The 26,002-nt window shown below is 47.8% G+C and overlaps 1 long non-coding RNA gene across 2 annotated transcripts; it reads right to left on the bottom strand.

Annotated features, from left to right (window-relative positions):
• Positions 1-9,200: 9,200 nt before the first annotated feature.
• LOC139044358 (uncharacterized) lies at positions 9,201-10,573 on the bottom strand. 2 transcript variants are annotated; one of them, XR_011501292.1, is made up of 3 exons: positions 10,373-10,573; positions 9,630-9,858; positions 9,201-9,334 (listed from the first exon to the last, which is right to left on the bottom strand). It is a non-coding gene; the product is annotated as an uncharacterized lncRNA (long non-coding RNA). The 2 variants fall into 2 exon arrangements; XR_011501293.1 differs by having other exon boundaries at positions 9,209-9,330.
• Between the last annotated feature and the right edge of the window lie 15,429 nt (positions 10,574-26,002).

The following is a 26,002-nucleotide window of genomic DNA, read 5'->3' as shown; positions in this document are numbered from 1 at the left end:
TTGCCGGTTCAGATCCTGGGTGCAGACCTATGCACCACTCATCAAGCCATTTTGTGGCAGGAGTCCCACATATAAAGTAGAGGAAGATGGGCATGGATGTTAGCTCAGGGCCAGTCTTCCTCAGCAAAAAGAGGAGGATTGGTGGTAGATGTTAGTCAGGGCTAATCTTCCTCAAAAAAAATGATAATAACAATAAAACAGAAAAAGCGAGAAAGATGATAATAAATGCATTATATGAATATGCCTCAATAGGATTTCACACATCCTAGGTACTTTATTTTCTGGCACATTGTTATGGGATATCATGCAGGTGATTTCGACATATCCTGTGTGTTTTCCATGCGTGTCCGACAGCTGATTCTGGCGCGTCCGGCAGGTAGTTTCAGTGAATCAGGCACCTGGTTCCGGCGTATCCAACAGGTGGTCCCGGCATGTCTGGTAGGCGATTCCAGCACATGTGACATGTGGTTCCGGTGTATCCGGCAGGGGATTTTGACGTGTCCGGCAGGTGGTTCCAGCATGTCCAGCACCTGGTTCTGGCATGTTTTGCAGGTGGTTCCGTCATGTCAGCACCTGGTTTTGGCATGTGTGACACCTGTGTCTGGTGTATCTGGCAGGTGGTACTCACAAGACTGGCAGGTGGTTCAGATGTGTCTGGAACCTGGTTTTTGGCATGTGCGACACCTGCATCTGGTGTATCCGGCAAGTGGTTCTCACAAGACTGACAGGTGGTTCAGGTGTGTCAAGCAGGTGGTTCTGGCATTTCAGGCACCTGGTTCTGGCCTCTGCTGTACCTGTTTCTGGTGTATCCATCACATGGTTCCAGCGTGGCTGGCACATGGTTCTGGCATATTCGGCAGGTGGCTTCAGCGTACTGGGTGCCTGGTTCCGGCGTATCTGACAGTGGGTTCCATGGTTTCTGGCAGGTGGTTCCTGCATGTCTGGCATGTGGTTCCGGTATGCTCTGAATGTGGTTCCAGCGTGTCCGTCAGGTGGCTACCATGTGTCCAGGACCTGATTCCGTCGTGTGCGGTTGGTACTTTCAGAGTGTCCAGGTGTTGGTTCCAGCATGTCTGGCCATTGGTTCCCGCATGTCCAGGGGTGATTCCGGTGTGTCCAGCAGGTTGTTCTGGCCTTTTCCAGAAATTGCTTCTGGCGTACCCAGGACCTGGTTCTGGTGTATCCGGCAGGTGATTTTGGCGTGTCCAGCAGGTTGTTCCGACGTGTTACGCTGGTGGTTCCGGCCTCCGTGGCAGGTGTTTGTGGCATGTCTGGCACCTGACTCTGGCGTATACGGCAGGTGGTTTCAGAGTATCTGGTACCTGGTTGCGGCATATCCAACAGGTGGTTCCGAAGTGTCTGGCAGGTGGTTCCGGCGTGTCAGTGAGGTGGTTCCGGCATGTCCAGAAGGTGGCTCTGTCATGTCCAGTGGGTGACTCTGCCACTTCCCTCAGATGGTTCCGGTGTGTCTGGCAGGTGGTTCCTGTGTGACTGGCATGTGGTTCTGGTACGTTCAGAAGGTGGTTCCGGCGTGTCTGGTGGGTGCTTCCGGCATGTCCGGCAGTTGGTTCTGGCATGTCTGGCAGGTGGTTCCGGTGTGTCTGAGTGGTGGTTCCAGTGTGTCCGGCCGGTGGTTCATGCATGTCTGGCGGGTTTTTCCAGCATATAAGCTGCCTGTTTCCAGCGTTTCTGGCAGGTGATTTTGGCATGTCCAGCAGTGGTTCCGGCAAGTCAAGCAGGTGGTTGCAGCTTGTCCGGCACCTGATTCTGGTGTACTTGACAAGTGGTTCCGGCGTGCCCAGCATGTGGTTCTGGAGTTTCCATCAAGTGGTTCACGCGTATCTGGCAGGTGGTTCAGGGTGTCCAGCAGGTGGTTCAGGCATGGCCAGAATGTGGTTCCAGCATGTCCGGCGGGTAGTCTGACATTCTGAAGCACCATGCCAGGCACACTAAAACCAGATGTCCAACACGCCAGTACCACCTGCTGGACACGCCCGAACCACCTGCCAGACTTTTGTGAACCACCTGCCGGACACGTTGGAAGCACCTGCTGGATATGCCAGAAACAGTTGTGGCACACGCCGAAACCTGGTGCCGGACATGACTGAAGACCTGCCAGACACTATGGAGCCACATGCCTGATACACCATAAACAGGTGTCTCACACCTGAACCAGGTGCTGGACATGACTGAAACACCTGTTGGAGAAGCCTGAACCACCTGCTGGACGAGACTGAACCACCTGCCTGACACTCCTTAACCATCTTCAGGACACGCTGGAACCCTCTGGTGGACACGCCAGAACGACCAGCCGGACAAGCTAGAACCACTCGCCTGCCACGTTGGAGCAATGTGCGAGACACGCCGAAATCACCTGGTGGATATGCTGGAACCGGGTCCTGGATACGCCAGAACCAACTTCAGAACAACATGCCGGACATGCCAGAACCATCACCTGGAGATGCTGAAACCACCAACTAGACTCGATGAAATCAGGTCCCAGACATGCCGTAGCCACCTGCCAGACATGCTGGAATCACCCGCCAGACATGCGGGAACCAACTGCCAGACTCACCGGAAGCACCCAATGCACAGGTCAGAACCACCTTCCAGACATCCCAGAAGCTCATGCCAGACACACAGGAACCCCCTGCCTGACACGCCGGAACCATCTGAATGATAAGCCAGTAGCACCCACCGGATATGCCAGAACAGCCTGCCAGACAAAACTGAACCACGTGTCAGGCAAGATTGAACCACCTGCCGGATATGCCTGAACCACTTGACAGACACTTCGGAACCACACGCCGGGTACGGCGGAACCACCTGTCAGATATGCCAGAACCAGCTCTCAGACACGCCGGAACCACCTTCCAGACAGGCCTGAACTACCTGCTGGACACACCTGAACCACCTGCCCGACAGTCTGGAACCAACTGCTTGACTCTCTGGAACCACCTGCCGGACAAGCCAAGATTCCCTGCTGGATATGACAGAACCAAGCTCCTTATACACCAGAACCACCCAGGACTCATGCTGGAATCACCCACCGGACACACTGGAACCACCATTAAGACACACCGGAACCACCCCCCACACACGTGGGAATCAGGTAGGGGACACAGTACAACCTGCTGCCGGATGGTCCGGAACCACCTGCCAGACACACTGGAACCAGGTGCCTGACACGCCAGAACCAACTGCTGGACACGCCAGAACCACCTGCCAGATTTGCGAGAACCACCTGCTGGATGCACTGGAATCACCGGACGGATACTCCAGAAACATGTGTCGCACACGCCAAAACCAGGGTCCAGACACGACTGGACCACCTGCAAGGCATGCTGGAACCACCTGCCAGACACGCCAGAACCACCTGTTGGATACGCCAGAACCAGGTGCCTGATTCGCAGAAACTACCTGCCGGACATGCCAGAACCAAGTGCCGGAAAAGGGAAAATAATACTGGGTGAACACTGGGTTTCACCCAGGGGTCAGTGATAGGGAGGGCAAGGAAAGAGACCTAGGAGTCCAGAAAAGCCAGACTGTGGACAAACAAGATTGATGTCGAGCATCCTCAACAAAAACCAATGACAAAAAAACAGACTCACCAACTCCAGAGGGGGCTTGACCGCATCTAAGGGGACCCCTCTCCGATCACAGACATAACACAAAGACAGACTCAGTGACTTCGGGGGGGAGCCTAAAAGCCCCACCTCATCATTCCAGAGGAGATTCATTCTCCAGAGGGATCCGGAACCCTAGACTAGTCAACAGGGATTGCTCCTGTTTCACCAGAGCCAAGCATCGTCCCATCCTGAGTAGCTGGGTCATGCAATCCTTCCATTCAGAGGGGACTCTCACTCCCCTGAGCCAGGCTACCCCCAGATGGGACTCAAACCCTGAAGCCAGACATTAACAGGAAGACTTTATGAGGCAACATAAAGAAATAAATCTTATAGCCATGCTGTGCGGTTGGCGCCACTCACCTCCATTGAAAGATCCACAGAGCAACGCGCTCAGTGCAGCTGCTGCTGGGTCTCCCGAGGGGGCGGAGACATCAAGCTGGCAACATGAGCACCACAAAGAGGCAAACCCGATATTGGGTGCCAATTTGTTACTGAAAGCAAAACGCGTTCCATCCTGGTGAGTTACATCAGACTCTCTACCAGAAGTAGTTGTCTCACAAAGTAAGCTATATTTGCAGCAAATAGGAGACCATGAGGAATCATTTCCAGAGTCATGGTGTCCCCAGACAAAGGGAAGGAGGGACATTTATTTCAGATGGGGAATGAATATTCAAAAGGGAGAGGTGAGTATCCTCTTGCACAGACTCAGATAGAAAGCATGCTTCCACACACACTGCAGGTGATGGTAACAAGGCCTACGCTCCTCCTGGAGAGAACTTAGCATTAAAAATAAGGCAAAGGTCATACATGTAGCTCTTGTGGGATGGTCTGGTCTGGCACCAGGAGGTTGGTGATGGCATCTTCTTAACATAACAAAAGGAAAAAATTTGGAAAAAGTTAAATTCTTGTAAACCCACTCTTGAGTTCCTCAGGACAACTAGTCAGTGATAAGGGCAGGTCCCTGTCAGTTCTGACAGGGTCACTGTGAATTCAAGGGAGGACTCTGTGAGGTCAGAGGGGGTATATGTGAGGTCAGGGGAGGTATCTGTGAGGTCAGGGGCACTCCCCCTGAGTTCAGGGGTGGGTCTCTGTGAGGTAAGTGGGTGTCTCTGTGAGGTCAGGGCAGGTCTCTATGAGGTCAGATTTGGTCTCTGTGAGGTCAGAGGGGTTGCCTCTGATCACATGGGAGAGCCATGTGGCCAGGGAAGTTCTCTGTTAGGTCAGGGGAGGCCTCTGTGAGGTCAGAGGGAGTCTCTGTGAGGACAGATGTTGTCTCTGTTTGATCATGGGTGGTCTTTCATGTCAGGGGAGGTCTCTGGGTGGCCATGCAGGTCTCTGAGTTCAGGGTCATCTCTGTGAGGTCAGAGTTCTGCAGGGGAGGAAGACATTTCCTCCATCCACTCTGGGTCCTTCTGGCTGTACAATGAATTAAATTCACATGAGACAGAATAGCAGGAGAAAATTAAAGCTTTATAACATGTATACATGGGAGAGACCTAGAAAAACTGAGTAACTCCCCAAAATGGCTGAAGCCATCACCTTAAATACCATCTTCAGCTAAAGACAAAGGAGGATGTTGGGGGTGGAGGGAGTCAGTTATGGGAGATTATCAGAAAAGCACAGTACACAAGAGTAAGGTTATATACAGATATAAGTCCTTGCCTTCTGCATTGATAAGAGTTTCTAGAGATAAGGTCATCCCCCTTCTTCCTGGTACAGAAAGGGAGATATCTTTACAGATGGAGATTTCCTTTACAAATGTAAATATCTCTTAACAGAGGGTAAGTAAATTCTACTTTTCAGAGTTTCTCTCATGTCTGCAGTTTTTTGAAAGATTTTTAAATTTTTTTTTATTTTTCCTTTTTCTCCCCAAAGCGCCCCTCTACACAGCTGTGTATTCTTAGTTGTTGGTCCTTCCAGTTGTGGCATGTGGGATGCTGCCTCAGCATGGCTTGATGAGCGGTGCCATGTTCACACCCAGGACTCAAACTAGCAAAACCCTGGGCCACTGAAGAGGAGCGCGCAAACTCACCACTTGGCCATCGGGCCAGCCCCCATGTCTGCAGTTTTTAAAATTAACCAGCCCAAAATAATCCTCATGCTAAAGAGACGTATCTTGGGATGGCCAATTCCAGTCCCCCACAGTTCTCTGTGTCTTCATGGGAGGTCTCTGTCAGGTCAGGGAGATCTCTGAAATCAAGGGAGTTCTCTGAGTTCAAAGGAGGCTTCTGCGAGGGGATGTGAGGTCTCCGAGGTCAGCAGAGGTCTGTGTGTTGTCAGAGGAATTCTCTGTGAGGTCAGAGGAGATATCTATGATATAAGGGGAGGTTTCTGTGAGATCAGGGTAGGTCTCTGTGATGTAAGGGGATGTCTCTCTGAGGTCAGGGTTGTCTCTCTGAGGTCAGGGTTGTCTCTCTGAGGTCAGAGAGGTCTCTTGATGTCAGCTGTGGCTTCTGTGAGGTCAGGGAGTACTCTGTGGGGTCAGAGGTGGTTTCTGTGGGGTCATGGGAGTTCTCGGTGAGGTCTTGGGAGGTCTCTGTGACATCAGAGTGTGTATCTGTGAGGCCAGGGGAGGTCTCAATGAGGTCAGAGGGGCTTTCTGTGAGTTAGGGGGAGGTCTCTTTGTGGCCAGATGGTGTGTCTATGAAGTCAAGTAAAGTCTCTGTGAGGTAGGAGAGGTCTCTGTGAAGTCAAGGATGTCTCTGTGAAGTAAGGGATATCTCTGTGAGGTCAGAGGGGCTGTCTCTCAGGTCAGGGTAGGTCTGTGAGGACAGAGATGTGTCTCTGATGGTAGGCGAGGTCTCTGTGAGAGAAGGGAGGCCTATCTGATGTCTGGGGAGATTTCTGTGAGATCTGGGTGTTTCTCAGATGGCAGAGAGGTCTCTGTGAGGTCAGGAGAGACCTCTGTGATTTCAAGGAGGTCTCTGTGAGATCAGAGGTCTCTGTGAGATTAGATCTTGTCACAGTGAGGTCAGAGAGCATGTTGTGATGTCAGGGGAGGTCTCTGTGAAGTCAGACCAAGTTCTGTGTGGCAAGATCAGCTCTGTGTGAGGTCAGAGTGGGTATCTGTGAGGTCATGGGAGGTCTCTGAGATCAAGGAGATCTCTGTGAGTTCAGGCAGGCCTCTGTGAGTTCAGGGGAGGTCTATGTGACATCAGGGGAGGTCTCTATGAGATAAAAGTGGGTCTCTATAGGTCAGGGAAGGTCTCTGTGAGATCAGAGGGTGTCTTTCTGAGGTCAGGAGCGGTCCTCAAAGACAGGGAGGTATCTGTGATGTCAGGCAAGGTCTCTGTGAGACAGGGGAGGTCTATTCCAGGTCAGGGGAGGTTTCTGTGAGATCAGAGAATGTCTCAGAGGGCAGGGAGGTCTCTGTGTGTTCAGAGAATGTCTCTGTGAGGTTGGAGAGGTCTCTTTGAGGATAAAGATGGTCTCTTTGAGGTCACTGGAGGTCTCTGTGAGGTCACATGAGGTCTCTGTGAGGTCAGAGTGGTCTCTGTGACATCACTGGATGTCTCTGTGACCTCACACAGGTCTCTTTGATGTCAGGGAGGTGTCTTTGAGATCAGAGAGGTCTCTTTGTGCTCACTTGATGTCTCTGAGTTCAGTGGAGGTCTCTGATGCCACTGAGGTCTCTGAGGTCAGGGAGGTCTCTGTGAGCTCAGGGGAGGTATCTGTGCAGTCAGGGGAGGTCTTTTAGGTCAGGGAGTTCTCTTTTAGGTCAGGGGAGTTCTCTCTGAGGTCAAAGTGGTCTATCTGAGTTCGCAGGAGGTCTCTGCTAGCCCAGAGGACATCACTGTGAGGTGATGTGAGGTCTCTGTGTCATCTGAGGGAGTCTCTATGAGGTGTGGGGAGGTCTCTGTGAGGTCAAAGGGTTTCTCAGTGAGGTCACGGGAGGTCTTTGTGAGGGCACAGTTGGTCTCTGTGAGGTTAGGGAGGTCTCTTGATGTGAGATGGGGTCTCAGCAAGGTCATGGAGGTCTCTGTGAGATCAGGGGATGTCTCCGTGTGTCAGAGCGGGTCATCATCAGGGCAAGGGAGGTATGTGTATGGTCAGAGGGGCTATCTGCAAGGTCAGAGGAGGCCTCAGTGAAGTCAGAGGGCTCTCTGTGAGGTCAGGGGAGGTCTCTGTGTGGTCAGAGCAGACCTCTGTGAGATCAAGGAGGTCTCTGTGAGGTCAGGGGGGTCTCTGTTTGGTTAGAGGGGGTCACTGTGAGGTCAGGAAGGACTTTGTGATGTCAAAGGTGGTCCCTGTGATGTCAGAGGAAGTCTCTGTGGGGTCTCTTTGAGGTCAGGGTGTGTCTTTATGAAACCAGAGGATGAGTTTGTGAGGTCAGATGGCATCTCTTTGAGAACAGAGGAGGTCTCTGTGAGGCCAAATGGGGTCTCTGTGAAGTCAGGGGAGGTCCCTGTGAGGTCACAGTAGGTCTCTGAGGTCAGCTAACGTCTCTTTGATGTCAGAGGAAGTCTTTGTGATTTCAGAGGAGTTCTCTGTGTGGTCACAGGAGGTCTCTATGAGATCAGGGATGTCTCTGGGGTCAGGGAGGTCTTTGAGTTCAGGGGAGGAATCTATGATGTCAGGGGATGTTTCTGTGTCATCACCAGGGTTCTCTTTGAGGTCAGAGAAGGGCTCACTGTAGTCAGAGGTGGTCTCTGAGGTCACTTGACATCTCTATGAGATCAGATGGGGTGTCTGTGATGTTGGACATCTCTGTGCGGTCAGGGGGATGTCTCTGTGAGGTCAGAGGGGGTCTCTATGAGTTCAGCGGAGGATGTGACATCAGAGTAGGTCTCTTTGAGGTCATAGGAGGGCCCTTTGAGGACAGAAAGGGGTCTCTGTGAGGTCTTGGTAGGTCTCTGTGAGGTGAGAGGGTTTCTTTGTGAGGTCAGGGGAGATCCAGGTGAGGTCAGATGGGGTGTCTCTGAGGTCAGGCGAGGGCTCTGTGAGGTCAGGAGAGGTCTCTCTGAGTTCAGAGGGCATCTCTTAGATTAGGGGAGGTCTCTGTGAGGTACGAAGATCCCTCTCCCCACCACTGCCGAGACAATCAACCTCCCTTGGGACGCAGGGCATGGCTAGCAAGGACCCAGATGAAGCAGGCACTACCTCCCATGTCGGGCACATGACACACCCAGGGGCTCCCTCTCCCAGCAGGGCCAGTGACACCTCCCAGAAAACCTTCAGGACTCAGGGCCCTTTTCTCTGTCCTTGCCCCACTGACAGAGTCTTGGCCCAAATGAGTGGGACAGTCAGCCTCCTTTGGGTATATCAGGCAAGCCCTAGGGTGGTCTCCCTCCGCCCCTCCTCGGTGGACTCAGGGAGTGGGCCAGGAGAGGGCTTCTCTCAGCCCTTCTTGTCAGGTATCTCCCAAGGGGAGCACCCTAGGCGGAAGGAATGCGGGCTTTCCTCAGTCCAGAGTGGAGGATGGGAACCGCTGATAGGAGAGCATGCCTGTGGGTTTCCCCTTCGTTCCCTGGGTGGCATGCCTGTGCTGCCACACTCCTTTGGCAAGCCTTTCTCAGCCTTCTGACTTGACACAGCCTTTCCAACTCCTGGGGAAGAAAGGTTCATTCGTGATGAGAGGCTGTGTTTTTTCCAGCAATAAGTGAGGATGGGGATGAACCAGCTGGCACAGGGAGTCTTGCTGCCCTTCTGGGTCAGTTGGGAGCAAACAGGGCCAGAAAACCTCTTCCAAGGAGGAAAGCAGCTACCTGAGCAGAGAGGGGAAAGGGTCATGAGAAGCCCTGAAGGAAGTGGGAACCCCAGCTCCCTGGCAGCTGCACGGGGCCTCCGCCAGAGGGCGCCCCCACCCCGCCAGATCCCCCCCACCCAGTGCGGGGCTCCCAGTGAGGCCAGAGGCCGGATTCCTCCCCCCACCCCTCCCTCCCACCCGTGCATGCACAGTGGGAGGAATGGTCCTCAGGCCAGGGAGCAGGGCTCCCACAGTCGTGAGAGTCAGTCAGAACCCTAGGTCAGGTCGGGGAGGTAGAGAGGCCATGGGTGCACCTGCCCTCCTCTCCTCAGGTCCCCAAGATTCTGGATGCCCACGTGGCAGCCCACGAAGCCAACGTCCAGCCGTCCCTACAGGTTTTTCTCCCACCGCTGCCCTACAAGGCGCAGGGAAGGCCAGACAGGGTGCTGAAAGGCAGTTTCCAGGCGTCATCCGTGGCCTCCAACCTGGATCTGGGTGCAGGAGGATAGCATCCGACGGGGAAGGCGGGGCGTGACACAATCCCTGCGAAAGATCCCCGAGGGCTGCTCCTGGTGAGGATGATGCTGGCCACCACCCATCTCGACCCTGAGGCGGCTCCCTCCCCTAGACTTGGCCAGAGGTGGCCCGTTCCATAAGGCCACCACCCAGGGATCTCTGACTCTCCCAGGGAAGCCCAGGCAACTGTGGAACGCCCCCATCACCGCAGGCATCCCTCAGGCCAAGGCCAAGACTAAGTCTGGCATCCTCCCTGGGGAGCCCAGGCAGGGCACTAAGGACCCGGGTGCGGCGGGCAGCAGCTCCCAGGTCGGGCACACCAGAATTCCAGCAGCTTCTACCTCTGATAGAGCTGATGACCCTTCACCGAAAACTTTCTGGACCCAGGGCTCTTTCCTTCCTAGCAGTCCCATGGACACCGTCTTGGCTCGAGGGGCTGCGTTGGCTGGCCCTCTTTGGGAAAGTCGGCAAGTTATAGGGTTCTCCTCTCCCTCTGCCCCAGAGTGGCATGTGGGTGGGTCCTCCCAGTGCAAGCACTTACCTGGGGGGATGCCCCATCCGTTACGTAGGTGGCCAGTCTGCTGTGCCGCTCTTCTTTGCAAGGAGCTCCAGGCCTTCTGACAGACTAGGCACAGTCTTCCCTCCTCCTGGGGTAGAAATGTTCAAAGGTGAACTAGGGTCCACCTTTCCTTCTCCTGTTTCTCACCTCCCCTTCTGACCTTCGGCTCAGGTGGCTGCTGGCCTTCTCACGGGGAGGCCTTCTGACCCTGTTTTCCAACAACGACTAGGGGAGGACACCCAGGCTGTCTCTCTGCCAGCTGGCTCATTCCAGGCCTCAGTGACTGGTAGAAAAATCACAGCCCCACATCACAAATGAACCCTTTGACTCCAGGAGGAGGAAAGGCCCTGTCTATTCAGAAGTCCCAGAATGCCTTGCTCAGTAGTGTGGCAAGGCAGACAGGCCACCTAGGGAGCAAACCAGGAGCCCTCCATGCAAGCTCTTCCCTCAGCAGGACTCACCCTCAGCTCCAGGAGTCAGACAAGCCTGATGTCCTGCTGCCTGGGGCACTACCCTTGCCAGAAATCCTAGAATAAGGGCGGAGAGACACCTTCTCCTGGCTCTTTCCCTGAGTGCACAGCCACAGGGCACAGGGGGAGGCGCACTCTGGCTTGCCTGCTTTCCTTCAGCTGTGTTTCACATCCCCTTCCCCCGTTCCGCTCAGGTCACTGCTGCCTCCTTGGAAGAGATTTTCCAGCCCTGTTTGCTCACATCTGACCCAGAAGGGCAGCAAGACTCTCCCTGTGCCAGCTGGTTCATCCCCATCCTCACTTATTGCTGGAAAAAACACAGCCTCTCATCACGAATGAACCTTTCTTCCCCAGGAGTTGGAAAGGCTGTGTCAAGTCAGAAGGCTGAGAAAGGCTTGCCAAAGGAGTGTGGCAGCACAGGCATGCCACCCAGGGAACGAAGGGGAAACCCACAGGCATGCTCTCCTATCAGCGGTTCCCACCCTCCACTCTGGACTGAGGAAAGCCTGCATTGCTGCTGCCTAGGGTGCTCCCCTTGGGAGATACCTGACAAGAAGGGCTGAGAGAAGCCCTCTCCTGGCCCACTCCCTGAGTCTACCGAGGAGGGGTGGAGGGAGACCACCCTAGGGCTTGCCTGATATACCCAAAGGAGGCTGACTGTCCCACTCATTTGGGCCAAGACTCTGTCAGTGGGGCAAGGACAGAGGAAAGGGCCCTGAGTCCTGAAGGTTTTCTGGGAGGTGTCATTGCCCCTGTTTTGGGAGGAAGCTCCTGTGCATGTCATGTGCCTGACATGGGAGGTAGCACCAGCTTCATCCGGGTCCTTGCCGACCATGTCCTTCCTCCTGAGGGAGGTTGATTGTCTCGGCAGTGGTGGGGAGAAGGATGTGAGTGGTGAGACAGGCCTTCCATCATTTCCTGTGTTGCCCTGGGAGGAGCTGGGTACCCCAGGTTTTGGGACCAGGGAACGGGCTGCCTCTGGCCTGGTCTTGGAAGGACTGTCTTGTGGTCCAGAGATTGTCAGTTGCCATGACCATACACTGGAATGGGACTCAGGGATCCTCACCACCCATGCCTCAGTGGATTTCATCCTGCCTCATGCCCCCCTTCCCCATGAAACCAGGTCTGGTTCAGAGGCCACAGATGTGACCTGGGGACCCAGCTTTCACCGCTCTATTGGGCCTATGCTGAGATATTATTGGCAGTGGTGAGAGGAAGGGTGGGGGGGGTGGCAGTGGCTGCTTTGGTGGGGTGTGGAGGTGGCTGTAATCCAGACACCTGGCATCTTGGGAATCTGAGGAGAGTGTCATGGACCACTCACACCATCCCCAAGTCCCTGACCTTTCCCAAAGTTCCTGCTGACTCTCACCCCTTTAGGAGCCCTCTTGCCTTTATTTAAGCCCATCACTCCAACTACACACGCCTTGTGACTGGTGCCTGTGGCCTCGCAGTGACCCTCACGATGGCTGAGTATCGGGTCAGCAGGGCTCTGATGGTGTGGGGCACACTCTTCCAGTGATCATTTGCCAGTGAAGGCAGTGGTCCCCATTTCCCTCAGCTGTGCCTCACATCCCCTTCTACTTTTCCAAGGGCCCATTTGCATTGTTTGGCAGTGGTGGTTTTCTCACCCTCTTTGCCTGCAACAGACCGCAGAGTCAGTCAAGCTGTCCCTCTGCCTGATGGTTCATTCCAGGCCTCATTTGTTCTTCTGACAGACACTGCCTCTCATCACAAATGAATCTTTTGACACCCAGAGAGGGAAAGACTTCGTCAAGTCACAAGGCCGAGAACAGCTTGCCAAAGGAGTGTGACCACACAAGGCAGACACCCTAGGGAACAGACAGGGAACTCATCAGGCATGCCCTTCCATCAGCAGGTACTGCCCTCAACTCTGGAGTCAGGAAAGCCATGCTCTCCTATTCCCTAAGGCACTAACCTTGTGAGAAATCTGTGACTGTGAGCTGATACTGGCCCTCCCCTGGCCCTCTCCGTGAGTGCATACATGCGGGGCAGTAGGAGAGGAGCACCCTGCAGCTTGCCTGCTTTGTCCAAAGGAGGCCAGCTGTCCCAGCCACCTGGGTCAAGTGATAAATGTCAGTTATAAAACCCAGTGGGGGCTATGACAGATGCAGCTGTGGGATGGGGAGATAGTATTATCCTGTGGGCTTGAGGCTTGGTCATCAGCCATGCTGAAAGGTCAGAGGGGCCTGAGACTTTTTTGCGTGGTGAAACTGACATGTAAAGCAGAGGAAAGTTGCGGCTGATTTGGGGAAGTTGGTTGAGCACCCTTGAGGACCCCTGCGGTGGGAGAACCTGGGCATGGAAGACTGTGTAAATAGGCTGCACTGGGAAGCACTGTGATAAGAAGAGGTGTCTCTGATCACTGATCTGAGAGGTGACATATCCAGGTAAAGCTAGAGTCTGGGGGCCACCCCTCAAGACCACCGGGTTTAGGAATTTGAGATTGAGACAGGCAGAGCTAAGTTTAAGTTCTGGCTCTGTCATTTTCTAGCCTCATGATTTTGTCATTTTAATCAAGCTTTCTGAACCTAGCTCATGTCACTTATAAAATGAATAACTTGTCTATAACTAGCAGGGTTATGGTAGAGGTTAAAGAAGCAAATACATGTAAATCCCCATCGCAGGGTTTCAATTAAAGCTACGAGAAATGTTTTCTCTTTTTGGGACCTCCAGGGTCAAAGTGTTTTAAGCCATCCTTGTTCCTGACACATTATCAGTATTTGACCTTGCAGTAGTTAATGATTAATATTGATTTAGGGCCAGCCCCGTGGCCAGGTGGTTAAGTTTGTGTGCTCCACTTCAGTGACCCAGGATTTCACCGGTTTGGATCCTGGACACGGAGATGGCACTGCTCATCAAGCCATGCTGAGGTGGCGTCCCACATAGCACAAGCAAAGGCACCCACCACTAGAACATACAACTACATACTGGGGGGCTTTGGGGAGAAGAAGAAGATTGGCAACAGATGTTAGCTCCAGTGCCAATCTTTTAAAAAAATATTGATTTAGGCGGTACTTTATAGTTTACAAATATATATGTATATACGTAAATTGTGAGGTGAAGAATGTTTCTGCCAATGCTAATGACTAAGATGGAACTCTAGCTAGCATTTCACTAAGATATCTGCAGGAGTCAACTCAATTCCCCCAAATTAAACTCCTGCACTCTCTGTTTGCTCCACCTGTCTGCCCTGTGGGGACTGTGGGACACGACTAGACTTGTGATGTGTGCACTCCTCCTTCTTCCCTGGGTGAGAGGGGTTAGTGCCTGACTTGTGTAATGAGAGTCACTGACATGAGTCCTTAGATCGTTCCACTCACCACTAAAAAGATACTACAGGGGCCGGCCCGGTGGCGCAGAGGTTAAGTTCGCACATTCTGCTTTGACAGCCCAGGGTTTGCTGGTTTGGATCCCGGGTGCGGACAGGGCACTGCTTGGCAAGCCATGCTGTGGGAGGTGTCCCACATATTAACTAGATGAAGGTGGTCATGGATGTTAGCTCAGGGCCAGTCTTCCTCAGCAAAAAGAGGAGGATTGGCAGCAGATGTTAGCTCAGGGCTAATCTTCCTAAAAAAAAAAAAAAAAGAGATACCACAGGAGCCTGGCCACATGTCCGAGGCCATGTTAAGCAGAGCTAGGGCTGAATTTCTGATGTTATCTGAATCCCACATGTGGAGGAGCCAAGGGGACTGAAGGCAGGTGCATCCAGAGAGTGGTGGCAGGGCACAGCAGGGAGGGTGGGGGCTCTAAAGGGCTGGGGTGGTGTTGGAGAAGCAATCGGGTGCACCTAACCAAGAATTATTAACCCATAAATTCCAGAGTGGTGTGCTGCTGTGGAGACAAGAATCCCCATGTGACAATTGTGAGGGTTTCCTAGGATATGGTTTTAATCCTAGGAATTAAAAATTAAATAACAACTATGAACAGGAGGTCTAATTAAAGTCTAAAACTATTATTATTTGGCAAGGGCTGCCTTAACCAAATACTACAAACTGGGCTTAAATAACAGAAATGTATTTTCTCGCAATTCTGGAGGCTGAAAGTTGATCAAGATGTCAGCAGGGTTGGTTTCTCCAGAGACCTCTCTCCTTGGCTTGCAGACAGCTGCCTTCTCACCACGTCCTCACATGGTCTTTCCTCTGTGTGTCTTCCTCTTCTTACAAGGACACCAGTCTTATGGTTAGGGCCCCACCCAGAGGACCTCATTTAAAGTTCATTAGCTCTTTAAAGACTCTGTCTCTAAATACAGACACAGTGGGGCTTGGCACTTCAACATGTGAGTTAGGGGGACACAGTCCAGCCCATAACACCCCCGATGCTCATTTTGTTATCTGTAAAATAGGGATATTGCTATCTTCCTATGTGCGAAGTCACCAAAGCCTTCTTACTTTTGACCCTGGGAGGGGAGAGGGTCTCCCTGCTGGTCTTCACTCACAGGGCATTCCTGTGGGTTGGGCTGGGTGGGGGCCACTCCCAGGTGAATGTTCAGGGGTTCGTGCCTGGTGTATCCAGCGATACTCCCTACCTATGTGGTCTCTCTTTTGTTTTAAAGACTGGATTCTCATGACTTCCTTCTTTTTCATCAGCTTGATCTGCTTAGTTTTCAAACTGTTCCTGGATGAGACACAGAGGAGGACGGGTGGCAGCTGAGCTCCTGACAATGACACAACAGGTGAGAAGGGACTTGCTCTCATTCCTGGATTGATCCCTCTTTTGCCAAGTGGTCGGGTTTCTCCTTCGGGCCTGGATCCTCTAAACACCCTGGGAAATATTGGTGTCCATTATGTTCACCACCCTGTTAGGCGTGCAGCAGGTGAGGGATGGGTGTGGAAATAATCTTCCCAGCATTCACACTCACTTGCTCTAGTCTCCATTGAGGCTGTGTCTTCACAGAAGAGATGGGAAAGTTTTTCTTCTCATCCAGTGGCTCAGTGGAGAAATAATTCCCTCACTTACCATGTTAGTAGCTGCAGTGGCCTTACATATGTGTGAACACAGGCAATAGAGATGAGTGAGGGCAGAAGCTCCTAGACCAGTGGGGAGGTAGGTGTTTCAGCAGGTGAGTCCAGTGTCACAAGAGCTGGAGTGGAGGCTGTGCAGCCTGGAGGTGGGGGAAGAGGATAGGACGAGAGAGAGCGATGAGGAACCACTTATTTATGTCCCTCAATTTTGAACATATTAAAGTTTTTATAAGCTATAGTGTACAGAGGAAAGACCATGTGAGGATGTGGTGAGAAGACCAACTCTTCATTTCACAGTTTACATATATAACAGCATTTGTAATCTGTAAAGTACCAACTAAATCAATATTTCTTTTTAAGATTGGCACCTGAGCTAACATCTGTTGCCAATCTTCTTTTTTTTCTTTTCTTTTCTCCCCAAAGCCCCCCAGTAAATAGTTGCAGCCTGGAGGTGGGGGGAGAGGATAGGACCAGAGACAGCAATGAGGAACCACTTATGTATGTTTCTCAATTTTGAACATATTAAAGTTTTTATAGACTATACTTGAACATTTTGACAGTACCAAAAAAAGATAAAATTCTCTTAACAAAGACAACTCAATTTCCCTCTCTTACTAACCTTGGTTCAAGTTTGAAAGCCAAATGCAATATATGCATAATATTGTTTTCTTAATTATGATTGTGTGCTCTGGAGAAGGAGTGGAGTAGAAAGAATAAAATGCAATGGCAGATTAGGAAGCTCCAAGCTCTCAATTTGTGGTAACATCAAACAAACAAACAAACAAACTTGAATCAGCTGGGGGTGACAGCTTAGGGGACCAAGAAGTGGCAGCGATGGTCTCCTGAAATTTTTTTTACTACCACCACTGCTGGGCCCCAGCAGGAGGACCAACTGGCCCTTGGGGAGTGTGTGAGTGTATGTGTTGTGTGTGTCTTTCCCCTGCCTGCTGGGTAACCCTGGACCTAATGAGAGCTCATGCCTCCCATGAGAGCAGTGGATATCAGTAGGCCAGTGGGGCCTGAAGCATCAGTCATCTTGTTTCTCCAGAGTGGAGGGCACTCAAAGTTTGTAAGATGGGGTCCAGGTGCAAAGGGATGCTGCCCCCTTGGCTCATCCCTGCCATGTGACAGGAATATCCTTCCCTTGGGAAAGCAGCCTGAGTCTCCTGCAGAGCAGGACTGCACTGGCCCAGAGATCAGGACTGCCAGCCCCAGGTCTTGGAGGGTTGGGACAGCCCACTGAATCTCCAGGGGCTCTGGTATATGGAAGAGGCCAATGACCTAGAGGCTTGGGGTCCCACCCACCCTGGTTGGCCCCAGGTCAGGGTGGAGCAGCGAGACTGAGGGGCTGGGATACCAGCACCTGCCTGGCTCTGGGGCGGACAGGGGCAAAGAAGTGGGGATGGGCTCCTCCTTGTTTCTGAGGACACTCTGGTTTCTGCTCCTGATGCCAGAATCTTCTCCTTCTCTTTCTACCTCTCTGGATGCTCCTCCGCAGGAATGTTTGCCAGCAGAGCCTCATCTGCCTGGGTTTTAATAATTGAAGTGCTCCCATGCTCAACTCAGGGCCGTAATCTTTTATCTCTATGCTTTCATTGTTTTAAATAACCTCTGGGTGATCCAATCCATTCTGAAGGCATTCATTACCACCTTAGTGCTTATGCACCCCAGATTTATCTCCACCCAGAATCAGACATACAACTGCCTGGTTGATCTTCTGGCTTGGATGTTGCCTGAACATTACATTCCAAGAATGATCTGACACTAAAAGTTTGTTCAGCATCATCTGGGCCGTGCCCCAGGCTTCCCCGCTGAGTGGACTGTATCCCTGTTCACCTGGTGACCTCACTCTTTCCAAACTCCAGAAGTGTGTCCTCATCCTGTATCTCCCCAAATCACACACAATCCATTGCCCGGTCCTGCCCAGTCCTCCTCTGGTATGTGTCTCCCAACACCTCTCTCCACTTCCACCCACTGTTCAACTAACCCCCAACCCTATGTTTAGCCATTTGCTCTTTGAAGGACATTGTGTGGTTTCCAGCTTGGAGCAGTGATGAACAGAGCTGCTGGCATCATTCATGTCTAGGATTTGGCATGAACATCAGTGTTGTGGGCCCAAGGGTGGGGTCCTCCAGATCACAGTCAGGTTTGATACTTCACCTCCTAGAAGGACTCGTGGGACTGCTCAAAGCTGGCTGACTTCCTGGAGGTTTCTTTGGTTTTCAGGTTCCTTTTGGAATCAGGGTTGGGAATACAGCAACTCTTTTGTCTTTAGATTCCTTCAGGGCTCAGGGCTAGGACTCCAGAGACTTTCTTGGGTTTTCAGAGGACATTTCGGAAATGGGATCCCAGTCATCTAAATGTTCTGAGGGAAATCCTCCTTCAGGGATGCCAGCCGGGTTATGTTTAAGAACTGTGGGCCTCTATATGTGCACTTTTAACTAAGTGGGATGAACTGACCAAAAGCAGTTCAGAATTGCAATGGCCATCATGGAGAACTTTCAATCTCCCCAAACTAGCTTTTCTTAAAATCATATTGGAAGACCATGGCTCTAAAATGAAGCAAAACAAATGGTAAGTGTATTTTCACTGGATACCCACAAAGCTCTAAAATTGCCTCACTACTAGACATCTTGTCTAAATTCACCAAAACAACTAAAAAGCTGAGGGAAAACAAAAAGGTTTCTTAAGCCTCCTGCTCCCTTCCCCCTTTCTCTGTCTCAGGCACCATCTTGTCTTCCCAGACTCCTTTGTCTCAGGCTCCACCCCAGATGCCACCTTCCGCTCTTCCTCTCTGCAAAAACCTGCCCCTTTAAAATCAGACCTCTGAGGATTCAAAAGCTTAACTCCTTATTGCTATTTCTAAGTTAACTGGAACAAATAAAAACTAGAAGGAAAAGTTTAAATATCAACTACCCTAGACTTTTGATGATAGACAAAATGACTCCAAAAGTAGCTCTAAAATGATGCAAATAAAAACCTTCAGTAAGAGACTTCAGCCGTCTCTGAACAGCTAAACTTCACCTTAGTCCATCTGCCAGAAATACAGCTTGGATCCGATTATTCCTTTGAGACATGTCTAAAGTTCTTTAAATGAAAGCTATGAGATCTTTCTTTGTGTCTGTCTATGTGTCTATGTATGCATGTTATAGAGATGTGATATTTTTCTACCTCCAAATGATGTTACTAGAATTGACTTGTAAAAAGCTCAATTTAATTGGCTTGAAATTAACTACTTATAAATTAAGTATTCCTAAATCTCAGAAATATAAAAGAAACTAACTCAAATGCTTTTCAAGTTTATGTGATCTAGAATTAATCTTTAGTAAATAAAAGCTGGCTGAAGGTTGTTGGTGTAAATAAAAAGTAGGCATATCTTCAGAGTCATTAGTTGGGTGTAATGCAAACGTGCAACTTTTCTCTCTGCCTGGGTTCACGAGTCATGTAGGCTCATGCTGTCTCTGTCTGCTACAAAATTTGTCAGCAAGAAAGTAACAAGATGACGGTTGGCTGTTTAATGTCTACTCCAAGCATGATTGCTAAAGCAAGTAATTAAAATAAATGTAAATGAGATCAAAGTTTATACTAAGTTAAACTAAATAATGGCTACTCATCGAATCCCTAAATCATTTTCCAAACTAAACAAAATACCAAAACATTAATTACCGAAGATAAGTTTATCTCATTTTGGCTTCCTGTGGCAGAAAACTAAAGATATTTGAGTCTATTAGTGAACAAGTTCTATGCCATGCTGAGAAATTTTCCACAGAAAAAAGGGCAATGTTTCTAGAAATTTATAAAAGGTATTTTAGGTTTGCTAAGCCACAAAATGCTAATATAGTTCACAATTTCTTATTTCTTAATTTTTACCAGGAATTGGGGACCCTAAGGGTTAAGAATTCTAATATATGTAACTAAAGCTACAAGAAATAAAAAGGGAAACACCCCTGTATGCAAGGGAAGTAGCATGTGTTTTCGGTAAAAGAAGGTATAAGGATTGGAAATGCATTTTATTGAGCAAAAAGAAAGTAATTTTGTCTTAAAAAGAAGCTGGTTATTTTGGAATGGGAAAGAGGGAATCATAGGACAAAATCTAAATGTAAAAAGAAAGCTGTAGAAGGTTTATGGAAAAGAATCTTGTGAAAAGAATTTTAATGTGTGGTCAGGCTGGGTAAGATTAAAATGAATTTATTAAAATGAGCTTTAATACTAAAATAAGGTGATGCAAAATTAAAACTTGGCCTTCTTTTCTATGGAAAGGACAAGGTTTTCTTGGGCTATTGGTCTACTCGTGATAACAGATTTGGAAAGCTTCTTTGCCTTTAAGTAATATGCCTACAAAACAGAGATTTTATGTTTTATCAAAATGATTTCTTGTGCTTTTTAAAATTAGGTCTCTACTTTCTTAGGAAAACTCAATCTTCTTAGGGTTGAAGTTGAGTTTTGCTTATCACCACGTGACTTTTTTATTTGCCTTTGAAACCTGTTCTGTTACTTTGGTCAAATAGATACTTAAATATTATTTTATACTGATGTGTGATCTTATTTGGTCAAGCGTCCAAACCTTTTGCTATTTTGACAAGCTTCCCAAAATATTCAAATTCTAAATGAAGTTTTTTTCAACCTGGATATAATTTTGGGATTTTCTGAGTGGCACCTCGGACATCTCAAAAGATTTATTCCCTCTCCTTATAAAAAGAGACATATTACACTAATTAGGCTTATTTGATATATCAAATTACATGAGAAACATGGCCAAATAAGCAATAATAAATCTTTTTAGGTTTATTGTATGGGTGAACGTTACTAATGTGTTGTAGAAATTGTATATAATTCCTAAAAATCTGATATGTCCTATTATAACGTTATTAACTGCAGTTCTAGTTACTATCTAAAATGTACATCAAAAAATACCCAAATTTCCTTGTCAATTGTATTTGCCCATTGCCTTTTTGTAAGTCTTTTGTCAGTCACAGTCAGTTATTGTTTTACGCTGATGCTTCTACAAATATGTTCCATTTTCAAAGAGATTCTTGAAAAAAGACTGACAAGTACCCTGGAACACAGATTTTGACAACTTTAAAATCATAACTCTGAACTGGGTGGAAATTTCTGGAACTCGAGTGGAAGACTGATTGCTTTGACGTTTTGTTTTCCAGATGTAAACGACCCCTTTTTCTCCTCTACTTTAAGCAATCTATAACTTACAACATTTTGGTAAAGTGTATCTTTGCAACAAGGTTGAAACATTTTTTTTCTCTACCTGATCCCTCCAGAATTTAGGGACTTTTAAGTATTCTTTTTGTGATGATATATGTATTTGCACAGGCTCAGTGAAGATCTGTTCTCCTTGTAACAAAACACAATTAGAAACATTGGTTGCATTGCGCAAGCCAAAGCTTTGACTAGAAGGTTATATTTAAGAAAAATGTACATAGACTCAGACCTGACTGATGGCTTTAAGAAACTGCTTGAAAAATCAGCATAGTACCTTGCTTACAAGGTTCCAGAAAAGCAATCTTTAAAAAGAGCTTATATGGTCAATCACTATCCTTGTTTCATTTATATAAATAATCAGGCGGAGTTTAATACAAACAAATTAGTTTTACTTTGATTACCTTTAATAAAAGCCAAGCTAATTGTGGAGGAAAAAATTCTGTTTTCACCTGTATAGATATTAAATTCTAGCCCTATTAATTGCCTTTAAGGTTTTGTTATACCTTTAAGCTAAATTGGATCCTAAATTCTTCCTGTTTCCTTAAATGTCTGGATACAACACTCCAAAGTGATGTTCCCAATTTTACTGCCCTTGAGACTCTTAGAAGGGACTATACCAGGCCATCCTGACCACCAGAAGGCAGCCAAACTTCAGGGACTTGAGACTTGGGTGCACATCTCACAGCCGAAGAAGGCTCCACCTGACATCTGGTCCTGTACAAACCCTGGGGATCTCCGAATCAAAGTGGCTAGGAAGAGAAGCAGCTGACATCTGAGGTGGACAGGTTTCCCAAGATGACCGGACCACTCGTATATACCCGCATCCCACTGCTGTTTCTTATTTATTTTCTCCTTCCCTTTCCTGGAAGGACAATGCCCTTGTTCACGTTTCCCAATTCCTTTCAAAAGAGGGAAACTTCTCTGATTTTTGGGTTTACCATCAAAAACCTCTGTCTGTTCAAGACAGTAATGACCCCTTAGTTCACCCTATAAGTATTTTCACTGAGATTCCAGATGCTGCTGTTTGTCTAAATTGCTCTGCTGGTCCATTTTGCCAAGTCAGGATGCTATGCTCGCCTAAACTTGTCCTTGCTTTACTTTAATCCATCCTTGGGAGGAGAAAACAAGATGTTTTGAATATTTGTATGAAAAATTTTGTGGGACCATCAATGTAAGTTGAATCATTTGCATATTTCTTAACATGCCCATGTATTTAGGCAACCTTTCAGTATCTAACAACATACTATCTGAGCCTTGGTTATACAATGCTAATTCCTCTATGTTGGTGAATGAGTCTGTAGATGATATCATTTGTGCTGGGACCTTATTTACACTCCCTGATTTATGTTATCTGTGGAGGTTTCAGTAAAGGCCTTTATGCTTGGACAACTTGTTGCTTTGACAGCAGCTGGAGAATACAAGGACAGTGTGCCCTGGCCATATTCACTGTCCTGTTCTCTCTGCATAATGAATCAGAGGGCTCTCATTGGTCTCTCCCATTGAATCTCCATAGTTCCTTTAAATGAGAACTTCCAGGAGGTCTACATGACTCTGGGTTTGCCTCCGTGGGCAGAGCTTTCTTCCCATGGATCAGAGTGAGTGCCAGAGAAAAAATGACCAGAAATCTCTCCTTGACACTAGCAGAACTGGCTGATTCCACAGCCAAAGCAATTTCAGCTCAGCAAAGGTTGCTTAACTCATTGGCTGAGGTAGTTTTGGATAATCATATAGCCCTTGATTATCTACTTGCTAAGCAAGAAGATGTCTGTGCTGTGGTGAACACCTCCTGTTCACTTGGATAAATGCCTCTGGGGACGTAGAAACCCAATTACATAAGATTAGAGAGAAAGCACATTGGCTACCATTAATTTCACTTAGCCCATTGTCCTTTGATCTGTTCAGCTGACTGCCTTCCTGTTTGGGCTCTGGTTTAGAACTATCCTGAGAACTAGGCTTATAGTGTTGCTCTTCATCTTGCTCTGTAAACCTGTTGTGAAGTTCTGTACCCTTTGCCTGTCAAACCTCTGTAAAAATTACCTGCCCAATAAGGTGATGTTATCTCAGCACTTTGAGATGAACTCCAATACCTATGACCTTGGAGAAACATAGACTTCAGATGAGAAATGCCTCAGAGTTCCCCCTCCTAACCTTCCTTGGTACTCAAATGTGGCCTAAATAGTTTCCAACCACTAGGTACTTTACCTCCAACATGGGACACGACAACCAGCAATGGTTCTTCCTGGCACAGAGGGACATTCAGCTTGAAATAGTCCACATACCGGTGTGGCACATCTTGGAGCAGCCTGCCCTGAACCCTATCAATAGGAACCAATCATATAAAAGATCCAAGAAGAAGCTGAATGAGAAACATGTCAGATTTGTGGGAGAAAAAACTACGAAACAACAAAAAAGTGTATAAAATAGTACAAAATAAAATGAGTACTATTCCTAGGTAACTAGGAAGAGAATGTTATTGTGAGTGTGAATTGTTTCTAAATTAATGTTAGTTGAATGCAATTCCCAAAAAAAGCACTTTTCCTGACTCTTCGCCAGCTAATACTAAACTACATATGGAAGAGTGAAAGAGCAAGGAGAACAAAGAATTCTTGGAGTGAACAAAAATAAGAGGGTCCTGCAATACAAGTTATGAAAAAATATTCTAAGATTATTATTGTATTGGTACAAGAATATGTGTGTTAAGATCTACAAGACATACTATTGAGTCAAAAAAAATAAGCTGCAGAGTAAGTTCTGTACACAAATGTTAATCACGCAATCAAAAGTCAAAAAAATTTTAAGGATATGCATGTGCTTATAAAACTGATCTGAAGGATCAGTGTTTGTGCTTGGGAGTGCATCTGGGAAAGAAACTAGTGGCACTTTCTGGCTCCTCTAAGCTTTGGAGTTACTCAGGGCTCTGACCTAGACCCCTTCTTTCTCTGTCTCCATACTTGGTCTAGCTCACCTCACCCAGTCAGACGGTTGGCTGTGTGCATTAGCTATGTGCTAATGATGTCCAAATCCACATCTCCAGCTTTGGAGCTGCAGACCCATCCAACTAACCATTTCATCGTCTCCAAGGAGGTCAAATATGTGTTTCCAATGTAATCTGAGAAAAACAACTCAAGATTCCTCCCATGCCCAACTTACTTCTCTCCGGTAATTTTCATCTCAGTAGATGGTACCACAATCCATGAAAATACAGATAGTATCCATGGTTCTTCTATCTCCCTCGTCCACCACATCTACTCAATATATCTCACCTACTAAATCTGCAAAATGACCACGTCCCTCTAATGCCAACACTGCCAGGCTAGTCCCAGGGACTGTCATATCTCCCTAAAAAACTGCAAAGACATCTTCTGACCTCTCTGCTTCCACTCTTGTACATCTACTGTCCTCAACGGGTGGCACAATTGTTTAAAAACATCAGTATAACTATTTCACCTACCCTTTTAAACTCATGCAAATGGACTTTTGTTTCTGGCAATAAGAGGGACTAGATTTCTTCTGAGATATTTCCTATTGTATTTTCCTAAGTGATGATACAGAAAAAAAATTAATTTACTACTCTGATGATACAAGCAAAGAAAATCCAGAGAAGCCAGAAATTAGGAGACAGTGTGAATCCAGAAATATATTTCAGAATTGACTCTGGGTCTTGGGAGCAATTCTGGTCTATGGAAGCTGAGAGGCAGGCATTTTGTGTGTGTGGTAAAATATACATAACATAAAATTCACCACATTTAAGTATACAGTTCAGTGGCATTATATACATTCACCTTGTTGTGCAATCATCACCACCATCCATCTCTAGAACTTTCACCCCTCAAACTGAAACTCTGTATCAATTAAACACTGACTCTCCATTCCCTCCTCCCCCAGCCTCTGGTAACTACTGTTCTACTTTCTGTCTCTGTGAATTTGACTATTCTAGGTACCTCATATTAATGGAATCAAGCAGTATTTGTCCTTTTGTGTCTGGCTTCTTTCACTTAACATAATGTCTTCAAGGTTCATCCATGTTTTAGCATGTATCAGAATTTCCTTTCTTTTTAAGACTGGATAATATTCCATTTTATGTACTGTTGATTTAAGAAAATAAAAAAGGCGGTTATTCAGGAATAGCAGAGGAATTACAATTCAGGACAAGCAAAAGCCATAGGCAAGTCCAGCACACAAAGGAGAGGAATGCTATTTTATAGAGAAAGAGGAGTGATTTGGGAGGGTTTGATTTGAACAAAAGTCCATTGGTGGAAAGCAAGAGTTCACAGTGATGATTTCTCAACTCATTGGCTGAGTTGCTGGGGTAGTCAATTTCTTGTTGGGAATGCAATGGACATCTTTTCCTGTTGGGGTCTGTAACTGATGATTCTTCTTGTAATTGATATCAAGTGGTAGCACATGAGGGCTGCCCCTTCTGGCCTCCCAATATCATTTCAAATGAGGTTTCCTTTATTCTGTTTCACAGTATATACAGTATTTTATTTATCCATTCATCCATCAATGAACACGGGTTGTTTCAATCTTTTGGCTATTGTGAATAATGGGGCTGTGAACATTGGTGTACAAAACTCTATTCGAGTCCCTGCTTTCAATTCTTTATATGTAGATAGATAGATAGAGAGAGAGATGGGATGGATCTCCAGAAGTGGGGTTGCCGGATCATATGAGAGTTCTATGTTTAACTTTTTGAGGAACCACTACATTGTTTTCCACAGTAGCTGCACCTTTTCGTATACCCACCAGCAGTGCGCAAGGGTTCCAATTTCTCCACAACCTTGCCAACACTTGTTTTCTGTTTTTTGCACAGTAGTCATCCTAAGGAAGTAGTAACTCATTGTGATTTTGATTTATATTCCCTTAAGGATTAGTAACTGTTGAACATCTTTTCATGTGCTTATTGGCCATTTGTATATCTTCTTTGGAGAAAAGCCTATTTA

This window comes from Equus asinus, unplaced genomic scaffold, assembly GCF_041296235.1.
Source record: "Equus asinus isolate D_3611 breed Donkey unplaced genomic scaffold, EquAss-T2T_v2 contig_803, whole genome shotgun sequence".
NCBI lineage: Eukaryota > Metazoa > Chordata > Mammalia > Perissodactyla > Equidae > Equus > Equus asinus.
The sequence above is the reverse complement of the archived record's forward strand: the minus strand, read 5'-3'. Positions and strand labels throughout refer to the sequence as shown.